Here is a 25861-nt window from a genome sequence, read left to right on the forward strand (position 1 = left end):
CTGCACTAATCAAAAGAAACATAGCACAACTCTGGGGTTCTGAGATGACACCGAGCTACGCACAATGGACCACGGACGTGGACATTTGCATTGCAATGGAAAAAAGAGTCTACAAAACTAGGGGATGTCCTGAGAAAGCCCAGAAAATATGGCAAAAGTGGGAAGACGCACTCTGAGAGGTAATCAACATCAGTAGACCGAGCCAGCACCCAAGGACATGCACAGGAAACTAGGATTACGAGATACTAGCACGACAAATGCAACAAGATGTGTTTAGAGACTCCATCGCATTGGACCCATGGTGTGAAGTTGTTGTTGGGCGGGAAAGGGAAATAAGCGTTACCTCGCTGCGTGAGGCGTTATGTTTTTATGTTTTCAAAAAACAATAAAATGTTTGATTAAAAAAAATAAAAGAAGATGAAGTAACTTTCTGACCAATAACTGTAAATACGCAGTAACGCAAGGGAGAAAGACAACGTATAGAAGCCTTCTATAGAGGAATATACAACGTGGCAAGTATGACCATATCAGAAACAGATACAGGCTGAAGCTGTAAGAATCAGGAGACATGGAAAACCAGCCCTGTGAGCAGATCCGACGATGAGTCAAGGTTGGCCCAGAATGAAGATGCTATTTTGAGGGATAAGCGCAGAGCACAAAGGGAGTACATGGATAAGCTCTGAATATGAGACATTCTTCTTAGATGAAGGAGGATGAAAACATCTGTGAGAGTCAAACTGCTGGTCAATTAAAAGCATACAAAGTTCATATGAGATAGAGTGAGCAAGTCTCTAGAGGCCAGAGGGAGCAACAACACCCTGTGTAATTAAAACAAATAGCATTAAATGGAAGGCTGAAATTGACACATTCGTAGTCCACTCACACGTGACTCAGAAGTTGAAAACAAAATCTATTCATTAGAGCCTCAAGTTAAGATGGTGCTTTGCTCACACTCCCTTGAATGTTCCAGGACAGTGAGTAGCAACAAGGTCAAACTACAAACGAGAGACTTTGGCTTGTGGCCTGGCGATGAGAGATGATGGACTAATTGGGAAAATGGAGAGTAGTCTGTTGGGATTCTGAGGGTATTCAAACACCTAGGTTTTGTTTCACGTACGTGCTGCTAAGGGTCCGAAAGTCCAAGGTTAGGATAGTATGCCAACCGATCAGTGGGGTTGGGGACAACCTAACACATAACGTTGCAAGAGCCAATCCCCTGATATTTTGCCCACTAAAATCAGTGCTGTGTGGATTTACAGGTAGTACAAAGCGTGCCCTAGAGACAAGGGGTAGCCAATGAAGCACTAACCCTTATATAATTTTATAAGTAGACATGTTCCCTTAACCAATCCCCCCCTAGATAGTTTTTGTATTTTGCCATGTAGTATGATGTCATAGATGACGTACATTGGGGTATAACATCTCTGTGCAATCAAACCTAGATGTAAGTGTGCATGCATCAGCCTGATGTTTGTCAGGTCTCCCTGCTATATTAAACTGCGAATAAAGTATTTTTTTACCATATTCCTTGAGTCTGTCCGATTATTGGATTTGTGACCATTATTGTAATTCCATCTAGCACAAAATACGCTCCAAGGTGCTACAGCACAGGTCAAAGTCTTTTTTTATTACATCAGAACCCCTTGCAGTCAGACCGTCATTCTCAAGCCTTATCGCATCCTTGAGGTCTGCCGGAGGATCATAGAGGAGTAGAGGCATAGAGCACTCTGAAAGTCTGTGGTCCTCCCCGATTGTACTCGTCACTGAGTCTGACCCTTCTTGATGATGTGCATCGATTTTCCGGAGACTGAATTCCATCTCGGCCTTCGATAACTATACGATGCCCAGAAGAGACAAGTGAATCGAAAGGCTAGGGAATGCTAGTTATGTCAACACCTTAGACCTAACCAATTGTTATTGGCTGATCCAGCTGGACCCTTCCGATAAAGAAAAAAACTGCCTTCTCCACCGCTCAGGGTTTGTTCCAATTCAATGTGCTTACCTTTGGTCTTCATGGCGCCCCGGCCACCTTTCAAAGAGTGATGGCTATGATCCAAACACCCTATTCCTCATCTTCAGATGCCTACCTTGATGACATAGTGATTTATAGCAGTTGTTGGGAGGAACATTTGTACCACATCTATGAGATCACTAGGGTTTTACAAAAAGTAAGACTTCAGGCCAATCCAAAGAAATGTCATCTGGCACAGAGCATCATAAAATACCTAGGCTACTTTGTAAGGAATGGCTTCATACAATCACAAACTGAAAATGTAAAGGCAGTGGCATTCACCTCCACTGAAAAAACAAAGATGGAACTCCTATGCTTCCTACGTTTAGTGGGTTATTATCGTAGATTCATCCGAGAAAGGTTTTGATGGCCTAAAACAAATACTGTGCGATGAACCTTTCTTGAAGATGCCTGAATTCAACCTGAGAGTTCATCCTCAAGACTGATGCATCCAAGGTAGGCCTAGCAGCTGTGCTTTTACAGTTGCATGATGGCCAAGAACATCTGGTCCTGTAAACCAGTTGGAAATTGTTTGCGAACAAGCTTATGCAACTGTGGAGTTGGAGCTTCTTGTTATCAAATGGGCAGTTACCAGTCTGTGGTATTAATTGACAGGACAAACATTCTGCCTAGTTACCAATCATTCCCCCTGACCTGGATGTATCTAAGAAAAGACACCATCACCAAGGTAATGAGGTGGTTCATAGATTCTCAACCTTTCTGTTTCACCATAGAAAACCGGAATGGAAAGGAACAGGAAAACTTCTCAGTTGCTTTCCACTGGGTCGACAAGGGGAGCTCCCAACCAATAAAAGAGATATGTGACGAATCCAGAGAATTTGTCGCTTATACCCAATGGGAGGCCACCCCATTGGGTCTATGGAGATGATCCCACTACGCTTAATATCCCTTAGGGGACAAGGAATCTGCAAGTCAGATTAGTACTCCACCTCCCTAACACAGAGAATCCCCACTGTTTGTAGGTTATATGGGAATTGAACATGACCCCCCTTTAACATGGACAGTGTGTTTTCTATCCAGGTTTTGCTGTCATCCTTGACTGCATGGATGAACCAATAGACTATTCCCTCTCAAATCAGGGAGGAAGATGAAGGTCCAGGAGGACAGACAGAGAAGGAAACAGAAGTTGAAAGGCAAGATACATTAACCTGCATGCTAGCTCAGAGGAGAGATCAATCCCCCTCAGAGGTGAAGTCTGGGAGCAGCGCTATGTAGTCAGCATGGAAGGCAGATGAAATAGAAAGACTACGAAACACAGCAACAGGACGCCATGCCGAGAGCTAGACAAGCTCTACACCACCAAAGATGCAAGAGATGGTTGAGCAGTGCTTTCCATAATGGACGCCGAAGACCTGTCAGGCACCTAGGGGATGAACTGACACACACAATACGACGGAGAGAACTGGAGGACAGTCCCTCCGAACAAGCAGCACCACTGAGAGCCAGGCACACAGCACAAACCGGGAACCGGGCAGCAAGGCAGGCAATACGCGAAGCAGGTATGAGAAACTCAAAAGCCCCAGTAGGCCTGAAAAACAAAATAGTCCAACCTGGCTAAGATTTAATATATGCAAAGAAGGGATTAGAAACCCCAAGACGTTCCAAAAACCCACATAGCCAGAGCAGGGCTGAGATTCAAGATACTCGAAGAAGGCGTGAGAAACCCAAACGTCCAAGAAGGGCTGAAAAGTCAAATGGTCCACGGCGGGCTGAGATTCAAGATATCCCAAGCTAGTGTGATAAAATAAAGGGTCCGAGGCGGGCCAGAAAGCCAAGCAGCCCAAACCTGACTGAAAGACAATACTATATGCAAGGCAGCAAACAAATCCAAACGGATAGAACCATGTCCGCTAAACCAGGAGAACAAATACAGAGATATGTGAACTGCACAAGCAGGCTGAAGGCCTAGGAAAAGAGATACAACCATTTGGGTGGGGGCCAGGCTCAAGCACCACCAAGAAAAGAGGAAGAGTAAAGAGAAAATGTGAACTGTACAATCAGGTACGTGACCTTAGAGAGACACGAGCACCATCTGGGTGGGGGTCAGCAACCAGCCACCATTATCAAACTTAAAGGGGGATCCCTTTCAGACCTTGTTGGTCATCTTTATGCTGGTTTTCAGAATTAGTGGTAAGGGCAGACTCTTAGGTCTGAGTAGGATTGAACAGAGGACAGTTTTGTATTCTAAGACATCCTGACGAGCATTGCTTGTTATTTCATTTTGTAGACTATGTGATGCATCCAGGGAATTTGTCCCTTCTATCCAAGGGGGTGCCCGCTCCCTGTGAGACTAGGGAGGGGAACCCGCTAAGTAAAGCCTCCAGACGGGATCTCAGTGAGAGTGTCTCCCACTGAGGGGACAATGACTCCCAGTTGAAAACTCTGTAACATCTCCCTCAGCCCCAATGTCACATGTTTTTTCTGCATATATGGGAACAGATGAAAGTATTAACGGAATGGGATTAGTTGCGTAGTTGCTGAATCCTCCTTAAAGAAGAAGCCCCAGGGCCAATGGGTCTGTGTCCCTCATTTGGAAACTGACATATAAGGGAGACAGCCCTCACCTGGAGGGATAGAGGAGCTGACATAAGGTTGGACAGACTGAAGGAAGTTGTTCAGAGCAGGCGTCACTGCTACAGCTGATACAGCCTGGAGGCAGGATCTCAAAAGTCAATGCTGCCGAGCCCAGGTGCACTGGGGAAACAGAGTCTCATAGTCCCTCCTGGCAAAAGTCTGAAACGTGACCAACACAAGAGATCAGCCTGCCAGAAAATAAGCTTCCAGAGAGAAAGCGCCACTTAGAAGGCATCTGTGAGAGGACGCCAAGAAACAGCGTCCAAAGATCGCGCGTCACGCCGCTTACGGAGTGACTGCCACCCCATTGGAAGGAGTCTAGGAACAGCAGGTACGCAGAAGACAATAAGGCGAGGGAGGAGGGTGATTGAGCTCCACAGCCCTACCTGAGAGCCTCAGAGTAACAAAGTCATTCAAACCGCTCACAGGACCCAGGGATCTAATGAAGAAGAGAAAAGAAACTCCAACAAAGAGGTATGAGAATTCCGAACAACTAAAGGGGATATTAGAAAACAGGAGAGAGAGGAACCCTTAAAAAGAGGGGAACGAGAATCCTATGACCCAGAGCTGGGTAGAACCAAGAAGAGGAAAAGTCCTGAGAAAGTATTAGATGCAGGACGTAGTCATCCTGAGAAAGACACCCGGCGGAGACAGAGGCCCTGAACAGACAGAAAACCAAAGAAGCAGACAGGCGTTAAAACATATTGTAAATCATTTGAATATGTCTGTAACAGTCCATGTCGGACGGATAGTTATTGCACCCGTAGTGTGCAACAGACCCTAAACTATGAGTGAAAATGAGTCTGGAATAAATTAGGTGCACTCCAAACCGAGTTCAACCAATAGGGAAGAACTTTATAGAGTTCACTCAGACTTGGGGAAGACCTGGAAAACCGAGAGAGGCAATTTTCAGAGACATTTGGTTAAGTGGGCGGTCATGCACCAGCTGACAGCAAGCAGATGAGTTGTTTGAATTTGTTTTCCTTTAATAGTGTAGGGTCTTATAGATAGATTAGGGTTTGACATAGGACATGACCAATGTTTGTAAGATGTCCTGACGAGCACCTTTTATTTTGAGTTATTAGATAAGGAATGACTCCCATATCAATAGGGCCAGGTGAGGGATTTTCTTTTTCTTTAATGAAACCTAAGGTTTTTTTGTAAGCCTGTCCAGCTGTCCATGTCTAAACTCTGATTCACCACACTAGGGAAACCATTGCCTTAGAATTAAGGACAGGACAGATATTAGTGACAACCAGTACCTCTTGTCCGTCTCCTGTGTCTGACTTACCACAGATGGTTATGAAATAACTTGCAATAATATTCAAAGGGAAGCTATTATCTGGATGGTTCTGAAATAACCTACACTAACATTCAAAATGAAAGTTAGCATTCTCTGGGATGGTTATGTAATAGCCTACACTGGCATTAAAAGACCTTATATGTTCCCCAAAATATCATCCTTTATATTTATATGATTGAAGTCAGGAGTTATGGTTATCACAGACATGTAACTACCTCGCCATGCCTTGCAATGTTCATGTCTCATACACAGAATCACAGGTCGCATTACACAACAAATGACATCACTGATGACATCACATGGGTGATCCGCAATCAGTTCACACCCTGTGTGATCAAATATTGGAATTGTGTTTGGTATGTTCAGTGTCCAGGTGGCACCACCTCAGGATATTCACAGGGACTACAGATTGCATGAGTTCTTGTCTGGGCCATGGGAGTCATTTGTGATGTCACTTGTGGCATTATGTGTGAGGCAATGAGTTGTGCATGCTGGTGTGGCGAGATGTGGTTGCAGAGCTAATTTTATCTAAGGAATTTCTGTAATATGTAGGTTTATTTAGGTCTTGCATTGTAACCACATCGTCCTCCATAGACCACAGTATGTACACCCCAGGCGGAGACGCAAGAAGCTGCTATACAGACGTTGCAGTGGGGCAGTACAGAAGCTTATGTACACTTGCAGTGCCAGTAGGAAATACACTCTGGACATGGCCAGTCACTACTCCGGGGCACATCCATGGTTTGAGGTCCTTCCCGGGTCCTAAGCCCATTCATGCCCTGAGGCCCACCCCTGCCACCAAGCCCATTCCCTCTCGAGCCCATCCCTGCCCGAATTTACATCCCTGCCCAAGTGCCATCCCTATCCAGAGGTGCCTCTTCACTGAGAGTCCCAGCCTGGTCCAAGAGCCATCCCAGTTCCGGGGCCTATCCCTGCATCAATGCCCATACCTATCCTACAGGCCACACCTGCACAGATGTCCAGCCCTTCTACAGGGGGTGGGGGCGGGGGCACCCTAGCTCATCAACCAAAGTGCATTGGTTGTGATGGAGCATACAACTAAACATGGCACATATATAACTGGAACATGAGAAGAAATTATGTAATGGGATGTGGATGTGCCATGAATGGACCAATCCTAGACAGAGACGACTTCCAGGGGGTTTTAAAAATGGGGAATACTGACTCCAACTGAGGTAGATAGTATTCACCAGGTTCTCAAAACTTCTTTGGGCGCAAATGATGAGATGTGCTGGTACATGCCATCACTTGCGCTCAAGAAAGATGTGCCCTATGCATAAAGAGCATTTGAATGTGCACATCATGAATGCACATATTCAGTTAAACCGTTTCCCTTTGTGCAGTATATCAATGTACATTCTGAATTCAAAAACGGTATTTGCATTAAAATGCACCGAAAGGAAACACATTCCCCTGTGCCGAATTGGAACAGGAGAAGTGGGGTCCCAAGGCATGACAGGACCATTCCTAACACTGTATTGTGTTTTTTTTTTTCTTATAAGTGTGATAGCAGAATTTTGAACCTCTATTGTCCAACTTGCATTCCTGTTCCTCAAACAAGGATAGAAATACTTTGTTCACATTTGGTAGTGACAAGCCCTTCCAGTGCCAGAATCAGGGAGAGGTAGGGAGGCCTGGCGCCCCTCCTGGATCCACCAAGGTGCCAGGTGCACGACCATGCCTCCTGCAGGGCTTCACTGAGTCAGGGATGGCACTTACTGAGCGTCAGCCCTGATATTTAAAAAAAACGCTGCCACCTAGTTTTTTTAAAAATATCTTCAGGTCTGGCTCAGTGCCCTATCTATGCCAATAATGGGCATTTTAAATCATATGCATGAAGCGCTTCGACCTTAATGCAAGTGTTTTAAAGTGACCATTATTGGAAGAGATAGGTTATCCTATTTATGCCAGTAATGGTCACTTTAAATCACATGCATGAATCGCTTAATGCATGTGATTTAAAGTGATTATTACTTGCAAACATGGGTTGTGGCAGCAGCCTCATGCATGTGAATTAAAGTGACCATTACCATCACTGGTACATCTAAACTGTGGAAGCAGCTTCATGCCAGTGATTTACACTGCCCATTAGTGGCATAGATAGAGCGTGGCAGCAGCCTCTGGCAAGCCATTTACACTTACCATTACTGGTACAGAGGAACAGCTATAAAGTGCTCCTATGTAGTTTGCAGTTAGTGACATGGCATTTACTGGATTTGTTCATGTCTTACCCTAGAGAAACAACTCCAAATTGTACAGCTTTTAACCTAATTTTTGTCAAATATCGTGCTGCAAAATGCATTGTTTCAGCTCATTATTTTAAACAGTTTTCCCCACGTAATTATTCTGGGCTTCCTCATTGCGCTCGGTCGCTCATGCTCCTTTGAGGAAATATTTAGGTCCCTCCAGCTCTCTAAAATGTGTGGGCCACCTTTGAGAATTAACTGACCTGCAGATTTCTGAAACTACAGCAAATAAAAAAATAAATCACTTCTGCGCATATTTTATTGAGGCGGTTTTTGAGAATCTGGCCCACTATGTCTGTGGACCCCAAGGGGTGTCACAGTTAGTATATAACCCAAGGCCACAGAATGAGAGCTATATCTTTGCTCTCACCTCCTAAAATGTTCATAGACAGATTATGCATTGAAATTGGAGTTAATATTTCATCAAAGAAACCCCTTTACCAAATAATCAAGATACAGTTGCAATTTTGTTCGTGCGAGATGTTGAGTTCTCTGCAAGATATTAAAGTGCATTGTGCTATTTAAAAACAACAGCTCAATGGGACTGCATATGTGCAATGCTACATCCTGCACCATGGCCAGCTCAGCTGTGATCAAGCTTATGTTGCCCCTAGGCCTGTCCCTGACCCGAGGCCGATCTCTGCTGCAATGCCCATCACTAATTGGAGGCCGAACCCTGCTCCGAGGCCCATCCCTGTCCCGAGACCTATCACTGTCAGGAGGTCCACCTTTATCTTCAACCCCTTTCCTACGCCAGAGTCCATTGTTGCGCAAAGGGCCATTCATACCATGTGGCGCACAGGCCCATCCATACCATGTGGCGCACAGGCCCATTCCTAGGCAGAGGCACATCTCTCCCCTGAGGTACATCCCTACACTTATGCCTGTTCCTCCCTGAGGGCCAGTCCACTGAAGACCAGCGTCACTGAGGCTCTTTGATGCTCTGAGAGTCAACCCTGAACTGAGGTCTATCTCTTCCCCAAGGCCATTTGTTCCTCGTCCTTTGTCTTCCTCCCAATCCAGTGATGGGTCGGTGGGGTAAGGGGTAGAACGGGGCATTATCCTGAGACAGCTGTTGGTTTTCAAGCCAACTTTTAATGTAAAAATTAGATTCAATTAGTTCCACCCCTGAGGACATCAGCTCACAATGCTCTCCTCGTTTCCTGTTCCTGCTAATGTCGCTGCTCTGCCACTTGAAGACAGTGTTACATACTTGACAACCCTAGAGATTTGGGCTACTGCTTTTTAAGTAGTCCTACTACTGCCTACAGCTTTTAGGAACAGAGCGTACCCGCTTTGACAGAGTATGCAAGCATTACTCAGAAGTTGTTACATTTGCACTCCAACCTCTTCTTTGAATTGTATATGCAATGTGTGTTTCAAATACTGAGTTGTTTGCAGAGGAAGGAATTAAATTGATTATCTTACAGCTGTTTAAAGGTAATTACATATTACTTGACACCTTCTTAACCATTCCCGGGTACCTGTCTCATCCGATAGCAATTGTGTTGCTTTTCAGAGTTGCCTGGCTTTACTACATAGTGCGTTTCAATTACTTGCATTATCATCAACTTTGTTTATTTGAAAGTTTATTTGTTGGTTGCCAGGTGAAACACAGGGACGTATCGGTTGCCATCGTTTCCACTTGATTGGTTTACTTCTGCTAGAATCTGAAGCATCTGCGCCAATCAAAATGTTACCTGGAAGCCCTCCAACAGGAAGTTACAGAGACCTAATGCAGGATGTGGTGAACCACATCCATCGGACATTCCTTCTGCATCTGAAGGAGTACGGACTGCAAACCACACTTGCTGCTGGCCTATCGATCATGCAGGAATCATTTTGACAAAGAGTTTACCTCAACATTGAAAGAGGATTACTCACTGCCCACTTTCTGTGGCTGTGCTTCTGTGGCATCCAAGGATGCTGCCAGGATTCAGCTTGTCACAAGGTGGAGCCATTGTTAAAGCGTCCATATGCGGCTTTGACTTTTACAAGTCAGGCCAGCAACATATGCCACTTTTGCCGCACTATGGTCCTCAATAGAAGGATGCTCTGATTGCAACTCTACCTGTTCGTATCCCCCAGGGGTCTAACCTCTCTCCCTGGCTGTTACTGCCTTTGACACTGTCAACCATGCCATCCTGCTCAACTATCTCCGTGATAACCTGGGTATCACTGGTCAGGCTCTGGTGTGGCTGACTTCTTTCCTCTCTGACCGACACTCCCAGGTTCAACTAGGGTCCTTCCTCTCCGACATCTTTTTCTCTACCTGTGGTGTCCACCAGGGGTCTAACCTCTCTCCCTGGCTGTTCAACCGATACCTGGCACTCCTTGCGCACTGCATCGCCGCTCTATGTCCCAACTTTCAATGCTATGCGGATGATACCCAGCTAATTTTCAGGCTACCCTCGGCCTCCTCCTCTCCTTCCCTCATCTCTGACTGTCTGTCTGCCATCCAGGAATGGTGTGCCGCCAACGAACTCTGCCTTAATGCCAGTAAGACTGAGATTCTACTCATCAGCACACCCACTCCCTCCTTCCCTGCAGCTCTCTGGCCGGCCTCTCTTGTCCCTCCTCCCACTCCCACCTGCAAGGCTAAAAACCTCAGGGTCATCTTCGACTCTTCACTCTCCTTCTCCACTCACATCTCTGACATCTCTAAGAAGTCACATTACCAGCTGCACCTCCTTAGAGATATTCTTCCTTTCCTCTGTTTCCCCCAGAAGCTCACCGTCTCCAGAGCCCTGGTCCTCTCCAAGCTGGACTACTGTAACAGCCTCTAAATCTGCCTGCCTTCACTCTCCGCCCTCTGCAACTTATCCAGAACAGGACTGCAAGACTTGTCCTTGGCCTCAAGCCCAGGGATCGTATCTCTCCAGGACTGAAATCTCTGCACTGGCTCCCAGTGGCTGCGAGGATTAAGTTCAAAACCCTCTGCATTGTACACAAGGCCTTCTGGGGTCTGGGGCTGCACTACCTTCAACTCTCTCTTCCTAAATATCTTCCCTCTCGAGCTCTTCGCTCATCTGCCTCCAACTCCCTTAGGGTCAGTCGCTTCTCCAAGCAACGAGTTGGTGGCAGATCACTCTCTTCGGCAGGGGCCTCTCTCTGGAACAGCCTTCCTGCCTCCCTGAAACTCGAGGAGAACCATCTCTGGTTCCGGAAACACCTCAAAACCTTCATCTTTGCTTCTGCTTTCTCTCCTCCCCTCCCTTGCTGAATTCCTGACTGAAATTGCACTGGTTACCTGGCCACCCTTCCAATATCTGGCCCAAGCCCTGTCAATTACCCACCTGCACTGCCTCCATGGCAACCCCTGCTCTTGGGGACTGTTTTTCTCTATCCCTTCAGTCCCCCTACCAGCACTTACATCTGCACTTCCTTGCACTGGCCACTAGCTGGCTGTTTTATGTGTCTTATTATTCCACTTCCCATGTACTGCACTTTCTCTTCTCCCCTCCCCCTGCGCACTTTTCCTTTCCCCCCTTCCCATTCACTTGCACGATCTGAATGACACCTGGCCGAGTAGGATCGTTGTCTGTCCTCCCTTTGTCCCCCCCCTTGCCTCGTCGCACCTTGAAACACTTGTGTATAGGCACGTTATAAATGCCATATCATATCATATCATAAGGTTCTGATCTGTATGGGGAAGCAGGTCGCGATTCTCTCTGACATTCAAGTGATACTTTGAAACCTGTTACCATCTCTACGGTCTCTACTGTGGGGGCAAGACGCCAATAATGAATCCACCTTTCGAAGGTAGGCGCGGGCCTTGCGTTTCCATAAGCCTTCTTTCTAGGGCTTCTCTGCCTGGGGCAAAAGCTCTTTGGAATACAGCTAATGGAGCTGATAAAACAATCTGCATAAACAGGAAACTATCTATTCCTGTCAAACCAAGACCCGCCTCATACCCATATCAGTTGACATAGCCCAGACCAACGACTTGCAAGATTTATTTTCACCCATGTAGACCTCATTTCATAGAGGTGTTAAGGGAAAAAGAGGGATGTCTAACCCTCGCCTGCGATTCCACATCAGCCTTCATTGCAGTCCTCACTTTCCTCAGCGAGTACACAGCATTGTGCTAGGAGGTTGTTCCCTTGCCAAGGTTGATCCAATTATGGATTGTTGGGTCCTGAATGCAGCACACCATGGGTATGCTATCACGTTCAAAAGGTGTCCCACAAAGTTGGACGTCCGAGAGACAAAGCTACCCAAGAACATGTTGAAGTCTCGGGTTCTCATGGAAGCCATTTAAAACCTTCTAAGAAGGGGAGCCAGTTGTCTTATGCCCGTGGATGTGCAAGCTAAAGGCTTTTATTCAACCCGCTTCTTGGTTGATGCATTTTCAGATGGGTTTCAACTGGTCCTTTACCTAAAAGAGTTAAGCAAAGATTTCTTGAAAACTATGTTGAGGATGATCTCCATAGAATCAATTGCGATGCTGTTCTCCAGATGTTAGCTGACTATGTCAATCTTTAGGATGCATATTTCCACATCCCTATGCATCTTTTAGATCAAAACATCCCGTTACTAACAGCACCAATAGTCTTCAGGAAAGTGTTGGCACTGCTGATCCACTGTTGTATTCCGATGGGATTAGAGTATATACGCACCTAGATAAATGTTTCATCCATGCAGCCTCTTAACCATCACGTTCTGGAAGATACTCTGAGAGAATGAGAATATCTTCCTCGCCAAGGGTGGGTCATCAACTACAAGAAGTTTCACATAATTTCCTAGATATTTACAGAGGGAAGATGCTCTAATAATAATAATTTAGCATTTATATAGCGCTACGAACCATAAGGTATCTGAGCGCTGCTTATTATTACCCACAGTGTGTGGAGCTCATTTATCAACCTCGGAAGGATGAAAGGAAGAGTTTGGCCCCGCCGGGATTCGAACATGCGAACCTGCGTCAGCAGGCTCTGCACGGATGTCAAAGCAAGCGCTCTACTCGCTGTGCTATCTGACCGGCTTTTTGAGGGCTCTACCAGAAGCTTGCAAGCTCCATGCTCATCTATCAGCTCTCCTTGCTGGTTGGGACTTTCCAGTATGTCATTGGCTTCAGGTTCAGTGAGAGATGACTGCACACCATTGGTCATTCATGTACTCAATCATCGGTCCCCAGTGTTCTTGGAATGCGACACACAAATAACTCCCTTTTCTGCATGGGCTTTACTATGGTGGATGAAGAATGATCACCTGCTTAAGGGGAGGGAATTGGATCCTTCATGTCCACTTGTCATCTTAATGAAAGCCTGCCTTCAGGGTTGGGGATACCATGGGGAGGAGATTACCTGCCGAGGTATCTAGTTCTCTGTCAGGGTGAAGGAGGATTTCAGTCCACGTCCTGTTTCTTGATCACCGTCTTTCTCATTGTTCTGTTGAAAAATGCCTTGAGTCGGATGATCCATGGATAGGTCCCATGTTTGAGCTAGCCGGGATGGGTTTATGTTAAATTGGACCATTGAGGATTCGAGGGCTCAGAAAAGAAGACAGAGCCCATTGTTCCACAATCTCGGTACCAGGTTTTTGGCTTAAATCTGTTGAACTTTGTTAATCTTGCATTAACAATTGTCTCCTGCATTGAAGCATTGAATTGTAATGTTGTCTGCGTAAACCTTGTTGTAATCAATGTTAAATGGACAACACATAATGAGTCGGGTATTTGACAATTAACCCTTGTTTTGTATAAGTAACACTGTGATTGCCACAGTGTACCACATTTTGCATATTTTGCAAACTCTGTTTGTATTACACGTTTTGCACAATTTGTTTTGCTAATTTAGATAAGGTGTTTTCCTTTCATTTCATGTATTATGTCTTCATATCAGCTTATGTGTTATGTCTAGTAAATTGTACATGTTAGTCTTTGAGCTGCTACTCCGTGCCTTACATTACATTTTGTCACGAGATGTTCAGCAAGTAAAAGCTTCTTTTTACAAATAAACTACGTGATTAGCACATTCTCACACAACCTTTCGTCTCCTTTGATTGGTTCATCAGACCTTTTTTTGAAAGAAGTAGGCATTGAAGGCTGGTGATGAAATAATGCACAGCATTTATTTTGTTAGGTCAACCTTTTGTTATATTAGTTCATGGCTCTAGGACCTAACAATAAGGTCAACACTCCCGTTATACATATCCACTGCATACCTGCCAGGTAGCCCCATATCATTTGCAACACTGTGTCAGTCTGCATCAGTCCACTGTAGGATTCTAGGATTGGTATTTTTGTTCTTCCCATTATAAGTACGGGTTTACAATACCAGCATGCAAAGTGAAAGTCCAGGACTGGCTCATAGTGTCACACATGACATGGGCCCACTTGACAGCAGAACCCTTGTGAGTTGCTCCTCTAATCTGTCATATCTGCCGCCCAACCCCTCCCCCCTCCGGTCCTTGACTCTCTTGTGAGTCACTGTCCTGTTGTCTGTCGCCCTTCTGGCCCTGTGCTCCCCAGTTATTCACTCTCCTTGGGTCCTTGGTTCATGTGGCCCATCACCCCTCTGGTCATTGGCTCCCTTTTGTGTTGCTCCTCTGGTCCATCATTCCCCAGGCCCTTGGCTCCCGGGTGGGATGCTCTTGTCTGGTCCTCAGCTCATATCCATCATGTCCATCACCTCTCGGGTTATTGACACCTCTGATCCATAATTTCCTTGGTGCTTGGAATGTGGTGTATGTTTGTCTTTGTACGCTTCTATGTGATTGTGCATGTCCAGCACCATTATCCATAATCACACGTAGGATTGAATGGTGCTACAATTATAGTGTCTTTGAGTTGTCAGTGGGCAGTCCAAAAGGAGGTCCAAGGAAACCCACTAGAAAGTCTGGACCCTACATTTTGCCCATGGCATGGTATCACCTGACTTAGGAGCACTCAGACTAACATTACACAATATGGCTAGTAAATTGTAGGCATAACATCTAGAGAACTAATGTTTTGCACTGATGTAAAGAAACACATGTGACTAACTGCGATGTTTCCAAAAGACAAAAAGTTGTTCCCACTTGTCATAAGGTGATCGGCTGAGCAAGATATTTTAGCAATAACCACCTGAAAATCATTCTACAACGTACCTTCATCAACAGCACATCCCTACACAGAAATCCCCCACAGAAACACCACCTGTTACAAAATGGAACGCACACCACCCAAAGACATAGGTCCTCATTACGAGTATGGAGGTAGCCATGGTGCTATTAGCGCCATGGCTGCCTCCATACCGGGCTCCAATACCGGGTTCCTGCAATGAGGAATTACCGGGTCATTCCGACATAGGAGGACCCGGTAATTCCTCCTTGCAGGAACCCCTCCCCATTCCCATTTGAGCCCACATAGGGTTCAATGGGAATGGGGAGGGAGGTAATAACGGGATCATTACAACTGGCCTGTTATTACCTCCCTCTTCCCCTCGCGGGACCCGGAAAGGACGCCTGGTTTTACCAGGCGTCCTTACAGGGTCTGCAAATTGAACCTCGTAATCGGCGTTTCCGTAATGAAGGGTGCCGGTCCTGTACCGGCACCCTTCATTACGGGAGCACCACCCTTGTAATGAGGCCCATAGGCTCTAAACTGGAGGGGAACTTCCAGCGAAGGTTACTAGGTGGGATTGTTGCATGTGTGGCTTGGCTCTGAAACCATGTAACTCGAGCATTCCTGTGTGAAAGGAACGGCTTCTGTGAGAAACTAGTGCGTTTTACTTGAAAAGCTAGTTAAGTGCCTGCTAACGACCATGAGGGTCTAGTCAGTTCCTTTGAGCTGAACAATAACCCGATTCTCCACAAATGACAACAAAGTTACATTTTATATACCCAGTTAGACAATTTACATAATCAAAAATATTTTGTTACAACGTCATCCTCCAACCCTCCATTGGCTAACTCTAATACAAGTAATTTAATCCCCCTACCTCTGAAACCTGATTGGATACATACACAAAGTACAACCCTTTTGACACATGGGGCCTCATTACGGGTCGGGTGGTCCGGAAATAACAGTGGCGGTAAACCCGCCGCCACTGTTAATTCCGGACCGCCTGATCTCGAGTCCTGCAGGCGGGAGGTGGCGTTCCCGCCAGGTCTGACCTGGCGGGTTTAACACCGCCCGCCTGCAGGCGGACGTGGAAACACCAGCACCATCACGAGATGGTGCTGGTGTTTCCACTTCCCCATTCCCATTGAGTCCTATGGGACTCAATGGGAATGGGGATTTACCAGATTCCGCCTCCAGAATTCCCGGGACACCAGGGTCGCAATGCCCTGGTAATTCCGGGAGGCACAGAGGCGGAATGGTACTACGAGTCCGGCAGTAAACGAGCCGGAAAAACAGGCTGGTTGCCGCCGGACTCGTGAAGAGGCCCACAATCTTCTTCCCTCGTCAGTCATGACGTACTCCACATAATACATTTATCATTTATGACTAACTCCGTTTATTATTCAGACCATGTGACAGAAACCCATTAAACCCAAATGATGATTGTGTAAGGCTTTCCATAGAAACTTTAAGGCATGGGGAGGGAGAGAAATAAATAAGCATTCATTTGAAGCAGCAGTAAAAATCCTTATCCTCCCAGATGCTCCAGGTGTCCAATACCATTCTTTATGCATGTGTGCATGTAATTATATTTGCTACTACCATTTGAAGTCATAGCCTTCAGCATTCATTCTACTTATTTCCCTGCAAACCCATAAACCATCAGATCTCAATTTAACCCACCATGTAACCGGACCATTCTGGTCATCAAAAAAACAAGCCTTTGTGCTCCCATGGAAATTACACTTTGCATCTAAGAACCCAATCTGGCCATAAAAATCTAACAAATGACTTTCCATTCAGTTCTTGCCTTCAGCCCTTTGCTATGTTATCACAACTGCCCATGTGCGATTTACTTTCTGCCCGCTTCAATAACCTAGGTCATCAAGCTCTTCAAACCAAGCAAAAAACTCATTCCTGCTAATCCTGGAACTCTGTGACCTATTAAAACTCCAAATAGGTGAGACCTACATTCTGAGGCGTCTCCATGTATCCACAATAAACCCCATATTTCCCAATGCCCTAAATGTGTCTGCAATTTAAACCATTGTTGAATTCCTACATGTTAGTTTCCCCTTCAATGAACTCCTGTCTTCCATGCAAAAGCCCCCCACTGCATACTTCTCAGCGCTACAAATTGTACATTGCACAATATATTGTATCCATGCCACTGTTACTCATGTTGCTGCCTACTGTGGCTCTAAAAATGTATCCAACTAAAATACAAAGTAACACTCATTTCAATTCTTCTAACTAGATTGAACACATATTTAGTTGCAACATCGCATCTAACCCAGCCACACCATGGTCTGGTACAATTTACGTAGTGTGAACCTCATTCCAGTGTTGGGACCTAACATATCTAACCCCAACAGCTCAAATGGAATACTCTACTTTAGAATTTCAGGTGAAAGGTTTGTCTTTCACGTCTTTTTAAACCCATCTTAACTTTGCTTGAGTTTGCTCAACATGCACCAATTCTCCAAATACAAGACTGTCAGAGTACTCTTCACAGATGATCCCTAATGAGGGTGAAACCAGGCGTCTAGCCCATTCTTGACAAATACATTTTCGCGAAATTAATTTTCACCCATTTTGTTTGCACTTTTTTCAGCTGCAAAACACAGATCGTAAGTGGGTTAAGGGTAAATATGGGGTTAGTAAGAGGGCAGCAGGGGGTATCCCCCCGCATTTTGCCACAACCCAAAGGTAAAGGTTCATAAACCCAAACCAGATATGTAGTTGTCTGCGGTCTTGAGAAATGCAATTGTCTGGAGTAAAAGGCTTGCATTTGAGCTAATTTGCATGCCCACTATTTCTTTCTGATATGGCACTGAATTGGAGGTGAACCTCCAGTGAATATATATATATATATTCACTGACGATGTGTTATTTATATGCCGCTTACGCCTAAGTGCTTTACATAGAACACATATACATATAATATCACCCAACCGGAGGAATTTGAACCTACAACCTGCAGATCACACACAGATCGCAGCAACAAGGGCTCTCAACTCACTGAGCTATCTTGCTAGCATCTAATTTTGTATGTCATTGACAATACCATCTGCTATATATGTGCTCATGGGCTTTGCAACAGGGGACACAGCGAGTAAAGATGATCATAACTTCCCACATCGCAGAATTTCAACAAGGGTTTTGTTGGGTTAAATCTGATCACCTTAACTGTCCCTTAAATATATTTCTTTCAGTGAATTGCAAGGGTTTTGTTATACCATAGTTTATTCAATGGCCACTGTACATATTGTACCAATACATTTCCTTGGGGCCCATTAGGCATGGCCTTCGGCCAAGGTCACTGCAAATGTTGCACCAATAGGTTTCTCTGAGACCCACTAGTCATGCCCTCCGCCATGGCCCCTGTACATGTTTCACCTAAAGGTTCTTTTAGGACCCACTAGCCATGGCCTTCGGCCGTGGCCACTGTACAGGTTGGACCAATAGGATTCTTTGGGACCCACTAATCATGGCCTTTGGCCACTGGCTTTGGCTGTATCCACTGTACATGTTTCACCAATAGGTTTCTTTGGGACCCACTAGGCATGGCCTTTGCCATGGCCACTGTACATGGTGCACTTACAGGTTTCTTTGGGACCCACTAGCCATGGCCGAAGGCCATGTCCACTGTACATATTGGACCAATATGTTTCTTTGGGGCACACTAGCCATGGCTTTTGGCATTTGGCATGGCCACTGTACATGTTGCAGCAATAGGTTTCTTTAGGACCACTTTTTTCACTCTCTTCTGATTCCCAAGGGATTCCCCTACAGATACAATGGCAATGAACTACCCATGCTTGTGGTATTCCCCTGGTATTCCTGCAATAATGTGAAATGCTCGAAAATAAGAAAAAGTCTTACCTGCCTTCACAGCCACTCACCAAGTGCCTCCTCCTCTTTTCATACCCTCCCCTCCCCATAGCTGCTTTTTCCCTCACTGGCCCTCTCCCATTACTCAATTCACTCTTTGCTTCATGCAATGTTTCTTTTCTGAGCAAGTCAGGTGTTATTACTGCAGGAATCTCACGAGATTTCCCCGGTATTCCCTGATAATCCAAAAATGTTCAAACTCTGCCAAGACTCCCCCATAACTGTCCAATTTTACATGATATCCCCCCCCCTTCAGTCCCCCTCCCTAGCTCTAGCCTCCTGCAATTTCATTATTTTTTTCTCCCCAAAAAAACCTTTTTGAGCACTTCTCATTTTCGGCTCCCACCGGTGTTACTGCGGTAATCAATCGAATGGAGCAAAACAAAAATGGCAGATTTTAATTTCTGATAAACCTCTTGGCTGCAAAACACCATAGTAGATATAGTTATATTTTCGGGAGAAGGAGAACCCCCTTCCCTGTCAAACATTTTAAAAACTACTGGACGGAATAACCCCAGACCTGTCCCGGAAATTAAGTCAATGCTTCACGCCCAAGTTGTTTCTTATTTGGTCCAATGACCTCCAGTGGTTTTCACACTTCAGCTTGATAACATTTGGAATTTTTCTCTAGAGAAAAAATGAATGGGAGGCTTAAAAGAGTGTTTTTTTTGCTGTTTTAATAAGTTTTTCATTTTTTAACAGATCTTTCCCATAATATCCTGTCTGGTGGGGGGCAGGAGGGGTGACAAACCTTTTCTTTGGAAATTATCAGCCAAATCCGTCATGCAAGCCAAAAGTTATTAGCAATAGAATTTCAGATTTCCTATGGCGCATGTCACTCACCGTAACTAGTGTGCAGCAAAAAGGGACTAACCACCAATTTCCTGCACCAGCGAATTCCCACTTTGGGTATAAAGTGTATGAGTTACCAGCAGCATCTGGCCACTTTACCTACAAACACGGAAAGTCTTCCATAATCGCGATGGTGTCCTATGGGGACTAACTCTGCTGTAATCCCACTCACAATATGGTGCTAATTCTGGCAAATTGAGTGGTGGTAACAGCAAACTTGTAATTAACCCTAAAGTCAACAAACATTGGGACTGCTAACACCAAGTATATGTTATTACTAATCACTAAACACAAAATAAAACGAACATTTTTGGGACCTTAATTCACCCTTTTGTTTTGGATTGCTGTTAATGTGTGAATGTGGTAAGTGTTAATAATGCTAACAGTGTGAAAAGTGTTGTATTTTGTGTGTACATCGCTATTGTATGTATGCTTGTTTGTACTTACATGTGAAGTTTAGTTATTGTTTGGAGAGGAATGAAGTAGGAAAATGGTAGTAACAGTGCATGTTTTGGGGATGGTTGTTTGCATAAATGTGGGTGTATTTAAAAAAAGTTTAATATGCATATTAAGACTACAGTTTACATTATAATGTGCGTTTTAAGAATGCATGTTATGTTTCCCATCTAGCTGTGTATGATATTGGTGAATGCTGCAAAGATAAACAGGAGCTGATCTTAGTGTTTGACGTGCTATTTGTGAGGGTCAGTTAAGGTTCCAATAATGTTGACTTTATTTCATGTTGAAGTATAGGTTGAAACGATTTTTTTATGGATTATTGTGTGATTTGTTTGTGAGTTAGATTGATGAATTTGTTTGCTGTAGCCGAGTTTTAAGGTACCTTTATCTCCATGGTTTTAAAGATTTTCCTCAGGTTTGTTCGTGTGTGTGCAAAGTATTTTGCAAATTAAACGCCTATATGGGGTTTGTAGAACACAGAGAGGGACCAGTTTTGCTTTGGGTAAGTATTGATGAATGAGAGAGAGAGAGAGAGAGAGAGAGAGAGGGAAGAGAGAGACAGAGAGAGAGAGAGAGAGAGAGAGAGATAGAGTGTGTGTGTGTGTGTGTGTGTGTGCATGTAACTTGTACATGGACTTGTAGAACACCCTCCTGACATTGTTGGTGGCCTATAAGAAAAAAGGGGCCATCATTAGTTGAATAGTGGGAGAAGCAGATGTGAAACCTTTGGTGTTCATGCATGCAGGCAAGAAGTCACCCATTTTTATGTGCTGGTCTGCTTGTTATGGGTTTGGCGGAGACACTTGGGAGTATGCTATCCATAGGAAAGAGAACATAACCTGATAGACTAGAGCACTTTGGGTCTGGTTAGTTGCTGATGTGGGAGAGTGTGATGGGGCTAAAGAAGAGAGCTTAGTCAAGGCTTCATTAGTGTTGATGTGCTAATGGCTAGGGGCCACATGGCGGCCATATGTTGGGGCATTGTGTCTGTACTGTAAAGTTGATTTTTCCCACTCTGCCTGCTAAATATGCCTGCATTATCACCAGCATGTGATTATTATGCAGACGGTATTGCAATGGATTCCTATGGAATCTGCCTGACATTTGCACATGGTAAGCAGCAGGATTACATAGGAATACACTGGAAATTTGTATTTGTATTTTGTATTTCTTTAAAATTATTGAGCGCTTTAAGGAAGATGACAAATGAGTCGGCAGGGGAAGAGAGTTTTGGGGTGCCTTACGGACCATGAGCAAGAATTGGTTTTGTGAGAGCATGAAGGAATATAGAGATACGAAATGAGAGATATTTTTAATTTTAATTTTTGTTCATTAATTGCCGGAGTCATACACTTTTCCAAACATATAGTAGAAAAAGAAGTTGTAAAGGTGATGTTGCCTGTGTCTGTGTTTGCCGGTGGTCTCCTTCTGTGCAATTACCATTTCCAGAGAGTCTGCTACTTGTTTTGCTTTTCTGTATGGAGTAAGCATGGCAAAGGTTGGGGCAGGTGGTCTTCCCTACCACAAGGAGTTCTGGTTTCATAGGCAGCCTATCTCTTGCCCGTTGTTTTCTTGCCAGAGCAATCCATGAAGAGGGGTTGTTGGTGAGATTACTACAAGTTAGTGTCCTACATAGGATCTGACAGGAGGCCAGGAAGTTAGAAGAGTAGTACGTTTCTGCATTTACAGGAGAAAGCCAATGCATTTAGAAGGGTAAGGCTATTCAGCAAAAAGAGGGGGACCATGTACTTTGAATAATGAGGCATGGTTTTATAGGAAGGCTTGCAGTTAGACGAGTGAGGCCATGAGTGGTTTTTTGAATGGTCCATGTATTTACAGGAGCACCAGTCGTAGGAGGAACTATGCCATGCATTTAGAGGATTGAGGCCATACATTTAAAGATTGAGCCCATGCTTTTGGAAGAGTAAGTGTTTGGATTGGATGTATAGGAGTGGGGCCATGCCTCTGCAGGAACATAGTGTAACGCTCACCTGATTCCCGCAGAGGCGCCGGTCTTGACTGGGTGAATGCCGTATCTTCAAAGGTGATGTGTAACACACGGTTGGCTCTTTGGGCTGGACCTCTGTGCACTGTATGTCTGACTCGAAGAGTAAGATGTCTGCAGATAGAAAATATGGGATTAATGAACTGGGGTTATTGGGTGCCTCTCTCCTCTTCCCTTTCTCTTCTCCTGTAGAACCCCAAAGGTTAACGCCCTCACCTTAGGTAAGTGAATGCCGAGCTCTCCATCTGCCTCGGGGCAGGGTGCCGTGACCAGTTTCTTCACTGGATAAGGGTGCAGGCCTCTTGACCTAAGAGGACTGCTGTCCGTCGTTAACTGCACGAACGGTAAGTTCTGGGCACTTCAAATGTCTTAAAAGTCTTTTGTAATGATATCTCTTGTTTTGCAGGGTTCCGGCGATGGCGGATGGCGGGCTGATGAGAGTTGAGGATCGAACCCGCGTGAGGAATAGAAGCGCCTGGAAGCACGTAAGTAAGCGCTTGTAGCCTGCTTCACGATGCGCACTAACTGTCCCTTTTATCTTGCAGGTACAAGTTCGGAGCTTTAGAGAAGCTGAAGGGTGCTGGAATACCCACTGGATTCGGCGTGGGAAGGGGTAATGGCACGTGAGTAATAAAGTTGCCCAATGTCTTTAAACGCACCTTCTGTTGTCTTTCAGATGCGGGATGCAGCGCCGAAGGCCTCCGGAGAGTGCGAAGAGCTGGTAAGCTTTTGTCTTTCAGATGCCGGAATGCAGTGCGAAGACCTCCGGAGCATGCGAAGAGTAGGTAAGCCTTTGTCTTTCAGATGCCGGAATGCAGCGCGAGGCGTTGGTGACAGCCGATGGACCAGGTAAGAGATGCGCTGCCACTGAAGACCGTAGTGCTAACCTGTTCTTTCTTTGTCTTTACAGGTGCTGCTGAAGACTGGATTCCAGGATGGTAAGCCTTTGTTCCCTTAGGCCCAGGATCAGAAGCAGAAGACACGATGAGCGTTCTGCTGCAGAGAATGCAGAATAACGCAAAGCAAGATTCATCCATCGGGTGTGATTTAAATAGCCTCCTGTAGTGCTTAGATGTCTCCTTCCACAGCCACGCCTAGGTAAGAAAAGAGTTCCTGCTTTCCAGAAGAGTTCCAGTGTTCTGAACCTAGGGAGTGGCTCCTGCCCCACCCAACAGGAAAAGTAATCCCAAACAGAAGAGGATCGGGGGTTCAACTGGCAGGTAAGTAAGCAGCATGGTCTTCTGCAGGTAAGTCCACCCAAGCATTATGAGCCCGGCGCTTCCAGCGCTGGGACTGGGCATCTTTATGAGCCTGGTGCCACTGGCGCCAGGACAGGGTCCAAAAGGTCCCAATTGGGACTGGCTGGCACTCGGAACCGGGGTTATGGGTCTGCTTCCAAGGGAGTCGGGCAAGTCCTGATCTTTTGGAAGCAGAGATCATGACACATAGTCATGTACGGGGGTGTATTTACCGGATTTCTTTTGCTTGATAAGGAATTCCCTTATTTTGCCGCATTCACCTTCACCACCATTATCATCACCCCGGAATCAGCTCCACTCACCAGAAAGCTCTGCAACCAAACAGAAGACCTTTAGAAACATATCACAAAAGCGTAACCATTTTTAATTGATATGTCAAGGTCACTGAAAAGAGTTTGTGGTGCTTTAATCATGATCATGTTCAATTCTACTTTAACAATCACTTACCATGAAAAATGTAGATCAGTCATCATTCACAAACCTTTATTCGACATTATGTCATTAGGATACAAAATAAAATAAAAAAAATTCAAGAACATAAAAACCCACAAGATAAAAAAGACTAAACATTTGAGAAATAATGTCCTCATTACAGCTCATGCAGTTGCTTGGCTTTGCAAACATTTCGCAGAGACGTCATTTCGCCAAAATATCTGGGGTAGCGGAAGTGACATCACATGACCCTTGACCCCTTGATGACATCTCAGGAGGTGAAGTCATTTGACCACACACCCAAGTGACATCACGGGAAGCGATGGACATGACCTTTCACCCCTTGACAAAACAGGAAGTGGCATCACATAGCATTGTTTCTAACTACACTGTGAAAAATATGGCTATGATATCACTGTAAAGATGTACATTTCATGCAAGAATGGATCATCATATGTATCGCTAATATCAGTGAGTATAGGCCCATATTACCAAATTACTGAGAATGCAAGCAGATGTCTAAGGCTAAACGATAATGGTGTGATATTATATAGCACTTATGCTTAAGTGCTTCATAAAGAACAAATATACATACAATATGACCCAACCCCTGTTGGTACTCATTTATCAACCTTATCAGGATAAAAGGCTGAGTTGACCTTGCTGGGAGTCAAACCTGCAGATCACAAACACATTGCAGCAGTGAGCGCTGAACCCACTGAGCTATTTTACCAGCTATCAGAAAACCCAGCCCAGGGGCCTCAATTTAAAAAAACAAAGAAAAAAAACAGATTTTTTTAAACCTTTTTTAGGGGTAGCAAGGGAGACCTCAGGGGTCGCAGGTGCCACTCCTAAATGGCATCCCTGACATTTCGCCATTTCATGATTTTCAATTCAATCTTAAATTAAGGACAATTTGTAATATTATGAAGCATTCATTGAATTTTGGCCCGTGTTCAAATTATAACGATAATCGCATAAAGTGCATTATAGTGCATTATAGTGCATTATAGTGCTGGAAGACAAACAGTAAAACTATGATACGCTCACAAATTCGGTGTTCAAGCAAGTGCACTGAACAGTATAATGCGCATACTTCCTTGCTGAGGCGGCTTGTTTCATGCAAGGTACGGGTTCTAGTTCAAAGCGCAAATGAATGAAATTGGAGCGGAATACAAATTCCTGTTCAAAGTGCTAAACATTGCGATTACATGTTGTACAATTTTGTTTGAGACCAAAATTTTGACAGGGTAGGTAAGCCCATGACTTTTTCATCGCTTGCTTGTCAATCCCCCATAACAGCGGCGGAATGAGGGTTGCAGTTAGATATCTGTACCAATATGTGTCTTCTCAACCGTGCCCTGTGTATGCACTTTGCCACATCCCAGACCGTGCACCTGGACACTGTCCACACACGCACTGCAGCTCCTATGTTGTGGACATGATGGAACCTGAATAAGGTATAGATCTGAGTGGGAGTATTCTATTCTGGGCAGAAGAATAAAAAATAGACCATTGTCTCCCCCGTATTACCACAACTCGGGCAATGTGTAAACTGTGCCGGAATCCAAGATTTCGTGAAATGTGCCATGGGTAAAGTACCCTTACAAATCTTAAAAACAAAGACCAAGCAAAATATGGCATTATATAATCAAGATATTCCTCATACCCAGGCACCGATTTACTCGACCAATAGGGCTGCCCCCGCACCAGTCGAGATCACATTTGGCTTAGGGCAT

The sequence above is a fragment of the Ambystoma mexicanum genome, chromosome 2p, assembly GCF_040938575.1.
Source record: "Ambystoma mexicanum isolate Mex_15411 chromosome 2p, UKY_AmexF1_1, whole genome shotgun sequence".
Classification (NCBI taxonomy): Eukaryota; Metazoa; Chordata; class Amphibia; order Caudata; family Ambystomatidae; genus Ambystoma; species Ambystoma mexicanum.